General features: G+C 36.1%; 1 long non-coding RNA gene across 1 annotated transcript; it reads right to left on the bottom strand.

Moving 5' to 3' along the window:
* Positions 1 to 523: 523 nt before the first annotated feature.
* Positions 524 to 4,956, bottom strand: LOC141445037 (uncharacterized). Its single transcript, XR_012453267.1, has 2 exons — positions 3,494 to 4,956; positions 524 to 3,099 (listed from the first exon to the last, which is right to left on the bottom strand). It is a non-coding gene; the product is annotated as an uncharacterized lncRNA (long non-coding RNA).
* Positions 4,957 to 5,731: the final 775 nt, after the last annotated feature.

The raw sequence follows: 5,731 nt of genomic DNA, 5'->3' as shown, positions 1-5,731 counted from the left end.
TTATTTTACACTTGCCGAAATTTAGTTCGGAATATTATATTAGCATAATTTTAACATGGCCGAATTTTATTATGTGAGGAAACCTGCACAAACCTGCGAAGCGATTTAATGGTGCGTGCGAAGTTCCCAATCCGCACTGGGCCCGCGTGGGAACTATGGCCCAAGCCCTCTTGTTCTGAGAGGAGGCCTGTGCCCAGTAGTGGGACGTATATAGGCTGGGATGATGATGAATATTTTTTAGCATACTACCTATAATGTATTTTTAGCCGAATTTTGATATGCCGAAATCCTGTCCAAATCTATGTCCGAAAATAAATTAAGTACTATTTCTTGATTAGTGTAAGTAGTGGTAAATATAAAAACGGTAAATGGTAAAACAATTATGACAAGAAAAAGTGGATTATTTTATTAGGTTAGGTTAGAATTGTATTTGTAACGGAACGAACAGCCACCAGTAAAAGAGGTACGGTAATCAAAGGGGGGACAAGTGGGCGAAGCCCCCCGCCGCATTAAAAACAAACAATAATTGTTTCAGGATGTATTCATGAATTAAAACAGTCATTTAGTTAAAGAACATGCTTTTTACTTCTCATTCCAAATTATACATATCTACATACATCTAGACCACTATATAGGTAATGACACTGACAGCGCGCCAAACAGGTTACGTTCGGAAACATCCCTCTTCCTTTAGAAAAGCTCATACTACCCTAGGACATGTCATAGTCGTTGAAACGGGCAGGTCTACATCCTACCCTGGTGCTACGTTGTGGCTCTGGAAGGATGTTACCAGCCATTGCTTCTTGGTATTGTTGAGCTCTTTGATTTTCCGGTCTGAGCTCATCTTGTTCTGCTGAAAATATAAGTTCTGTACCTGTATGGTAAGGCTGAGATGGCGACCACTCTGTTGTTTCTCTTGGGACATTCACTTCTGTAGGTACCATCTTGTGTATAGAGGAAACACCTTCAGGACAGGGTCTTATGTGAATCCTGTTTCGCCTGTATTCTTTGCCATTTGCAGATACGACATATGACCTATCATTCAGAACCTCAGTAACTTTTGCAGGTACCCATTTTCCATTCCATTCTGGATTTAATCTAACAGCCACATTTTGACCTATTCTAAGCATGGCAGTGTCCTTTGCTCTTTGGTCATAGTTTATCTTATATTTTTCTTTTCGTTCCTTAATAGTTTTAGGTACATTTGCAATAAGTTTGGGTATTAAATGTTTTAGCAGACAGGGTAGACCAGTTCTCGTTCTTCTGGAAAATAGTTTCTGTACTGGACTTGTCAAATCATCTTCTTTGGGTACATTCCTCAGATGTAATAATGAATACCATAAGTCGCTTTTAGTCTCCAAGCTCTGTATTACTATTCGTTTTGCTATTTTAACAGTTATTTCTGCTTTGCCATTTGACTGTGGATAGTGCGGTGATGATGTAATGTGTTCAAAATTCCAGCTCACAGAAAATTTCTTGAAATCTTCATTAACAAAATTAGTGGCATTGTCGGTACAAACTCTTTGGGGAATACCATGTCTCGAAAAATTTTTTTTACATATATCAACAATTTCTAATGCTGTAAGTGACTTTAATTTGTCTAATTCGAAATAGTCTGAATAGTGATCAACTGTTACTAAATATTTTGCTTGGCTCACCGTAAACACATCCATTGACACATATTGGAATGGATATCTAGGCACATCATGAGGTTTTAGAGGCAATTTTTGCTGTGCTGTGGAATTTGTAACACAAAATCTACATTTTGCCACAAAGTTTTTTATATCATTTGACATGCCCGGCCAAAACATATTTGTCCTTGCTAGCCTCAAGGTAGCTATAATGCCATTATGACTTGCATGTACCTTTATCATTAACTCTTCTCTTATTGACACTGGTATAAGTACTTGGTCTTTTCTTAGTATGAGGCCATCTATAGTTGATAATTCATGCCTGAATTTATGATATATCCTTATCTCAGATGGCATGTCAGATATATAATTAGGGAAACCTTTTATGATATATACCATTATTTTCTGTAGATTGGAATCATTTTGTGTTTCTGTTTTAATCCTCTCAATAAGTTTGTCTGAAATTTTTAAATATTTAACTGCTGAAATCTTGTTTATAATCTTAAAAATTTTCTTTTCATTAAACTTTCTTTCCTTTTTTAAACTGTCCTCATCCTCTTCTACTGGAGCTCGTGATAATGTATCTGCTACTATGTTATCTTTGCCTTGTATATACTGTAATTCAATATTATATTTTTGTACTGTAAGTAGCATCATCTGTAACCTTTTTGGTGCCTCTGTGAGTGGTTTATTTAGAATGTTAATCAGTGGTTTATGGTCTGTTTTAATGATTATTCTTGGGTTACCAACTATATATTGATTAAATCTTGTGCATGCAAACACTACTGCAAGCATCTCTTTTTCAATTTGAGCATATTTTTTTTGTGTGGATGTGAGACAGCGGGATGCAAAAGATATTATCCGATCATTTTGATATAAAGCAGCTCCCAAACCAAATTCACTTGCATCACATTCAATAACAACATCTTTGTTCAATTCAAAGTATTTTAGAGTAGGTAAATCTGATATAATCCTTTTTAAATTATTAAATTCTTTTTCTTCTTTGTCTGTCCATTTAAAAATTACATCCTTTCTAGTAAGTTGCCTTAGGTGATGTGCCTCATAACTCAGATTATTTATAAATTTACTGAGATAACTCACCATACCTAAAAATCTCAACACATCTTTGTTAGAGGTTGGTGTTGGCATATTTTTAATAGCATGTACCTTTGATTTATCTACTTGAAGACCATCCTTTGTTAAATAATGTCCATAGTACTTGACAGAAGTCTGAAGAAAGTTGGCTTTATTTATATTTAACTTACAATTGATTTCTCGGAGTCTAATGAATAATTTTTCCAGTTTATTATTATGGTCTTTTGTTGCTTCTTCTAAATTATCACCAACACCATATATCAAAATATCATCTGCTATTATTTCAATCCCTGTAAGACCATGCAGCAAGCTGGTAAGTTTCTGTTGAAAAATCTCCGGCGATGATGTTAATCCAAACGGAAGACGCAACCATCTGTAACGGCCAAAAGGGGTCCAAAATGTAGTTAATTTGCTACTATTCTCATCCAGACTGATTTGCCAAAAGCCTTTCTTTGCATCTACGGTACTAAAAACCTTAGCTTTGCTCAACTCAGGCAACATCTCATCCAGAGTAGTGAACTGATAGTTTGGTCTTTTCAGAGCTTTGTTTAGAGGAATAGGATCTAAACATATTCTAAATTTAGAATCTTTTTTAACAATCAAAATGTTGTTTACCCAGTCTGTATGACACAATTCTCTAACAATAATTTTATCTTTTTCTAACTGTTCTAATTCAGACTTCAGTTTATCTCGAAGAGCCATAGGAATCCTCCTGGGTGGTTGTATTTTTGGTGGAATAGTATTATCAAACTCTAAAGTAACCTCACCTGGAAGACAGCCATATCCCTCAAAAACATCTTGATATTTCCGGACCAATTTTTGGCATTGTTCATTATTTATCTCCGGGCTGGATATAGTGTTGCAATATTTTATTAATCCAAGAGCCAAGCATGCATTTTCTGACAATAAGGGTTTGTGGTCCACATCTACTATGTGAAATTTTATAGAATACTTCTTGTGGTTACTGACACATTCAAAAATTTTAGTTCCATAATCTGTTATTTCAGAATTATTAAAACAGCGCAGCTTATGTATTGATGGTTCTAAGTTAGTCAGCTCATTACATCCTGTTATTGTTTTATAATAGTTTACACCCATTGTACATACTTGTGAGCCAGTATCCAGAATGCAATATGCTTTCACCATCTTGTTTTCTATGTTAAACAGCAAGGGCACCTCCCTATGGCCAGATCTCTTATTTATTTTTATTTCTGATATGTAAACATCATCATCTGATACATCAGATGGTGTTTGCTCACTGACCTCACGGACATATTTTTTCTTACAAACTTTTGCCAAGTGATTCCATCCCTTGCACTTTTCACACCTCTTTTTATATGCTGGACATATATTTTTGTTAAATATGTGCTTGTTGCCACAAAACTTACATGTTCTTAGCTCTTTCTGGTAAGTCTTTTGTTCATTTATTTTATTAATTGATTTTTCTTCTGATTCCTCAGTTTTCTGGAGCTCTGTCAGTTGCTTGCTGGCCGTTTCCGCTGACCTGCAGATATTTACAGCCTCCTCCAGATCCAGATCTGCTCTTCGTAGTAATTCTTTCTTTGTGTCTCCATTGATAATGCCCACTACTATTCTGTCTCTTAAAATTTCCTTTTCCATAGTACCATATTGGCATGGTTTTACCAGTTTTTTTAATGATAATAGATATTCAGAGAAATCTTCTCCTTGAAGCTGTGTTCTCGCATTAAATAAATATCTGGAGTATATTACATTTGTCTCTTTGCTTATGAACTCTTCTATTTTCTTAAAGATAAGCAATTCGTCTTTTTTATCTTCTTCAGTCAGACCAAACTCCATGTATTTTTTCATAGCCGCAGAGCCTAAAGCACTGATTAGTAGGCCGGCTTTTATTTCTGCCTTTGCTGGTGGCCATTTGTCAATTCCAGAGGCCAAACAGTAATTCTGCCAGCCGTTCTTGAAAAATTCTAAGTTTTCATGCTGATCGCCAGATTCGACTTGTAAAGGCTGTGGCCATGGGACATTGACCCTGCTTGCACTGGAGTCTCCCGTGTTAGTAACAACTTGTTGTTGTAACAATGTGATCTGACTTTGCATTGTCGCGAGCAATTTTGTTTGTTGCTCAAGTAAGAGCGCGAATTTCTCATCAGCACTCATTTTTTCACTTTATTTTGGTCACTGCAGCACTTCTGACACCATGTTTCAGGATGTATTCATGAATTAAAACAGTAATTTAGTTAAAGAACATGCTTTTTACTTCTCATTGCAAATTATACATATCTACATACATCTAGACCACTATATAGGTAATGACACTGACAGCGCGCCAAACAGGTTACGTTCGGAAACAATAATTTAATTAAGTATTTTCTTTTGTACGTACAATAGAGTTTTCATACATAAGTACATAATTTATGAATTTTTGTGATCAGATTTTTTCTATTATTACGGTATTTTCGACTGACATAATTTTAAATTCGACCACCAATAACATTGTATACGAGTATGGCGTCATCTGCGATGAACACATAACTTTTATGGCCCTATGACACAACATTTATTTAGCTACGAGTATGACCAACCCATGACCTCAACATTAGTTGAATCTTAGCGAGATTTGCGTAAAGGTCTTGAAACTGCTGCTTCTGTTTGTACGACTATGTAATTTGACTTGCACACTTGCACCCACGTTATTTGCTCACTGGTCACGTATTGAGACAAAGACTATTGTAGCGCGGCAACATACGTACCTACCTACCTATACATATCTAGGCTTAGTAGGTACATATATAGTATTGGAAGAAGTACCACTTATGAAAGCGTCGAACGTCATGAGGTCTTAAGACTCCCAGGAGACCAAGTCTTAATTATCATTATCATCATCATCCTTACCTATACACTTCCCAGTACTGGGGACAGGCCTCCTCTCAGAATGAGAGGGCCTTGGCCATAGTTCCCACGCGGCCCAGTGCCGATTGGGAACTTGACACACACCATTGAATTGCTTCGCAGATTTGTGCAGGTTT

Source organism: Choristoneura fumiferana, unplaced genomic scaffold, assembly GCF_025370935.1.
Source record: "Choristoneura fumiferana unplaced genomic scaffold, NRCan_CFum_1 Sck3bRy_161;HRSCAF=350_pilon, whole genome shotgun sequence".
In the NCBI taxonomy this organism is placed as follows: Eukaryota; Metazoa; Arthropoda; class Insecta; order Lepidoptera; family Tortricidae; genus Choristoneura; species Choristoneura fumiferana.
This window is presented reverse-complemented; position numbering and strand designations above follow the sequence as displayed.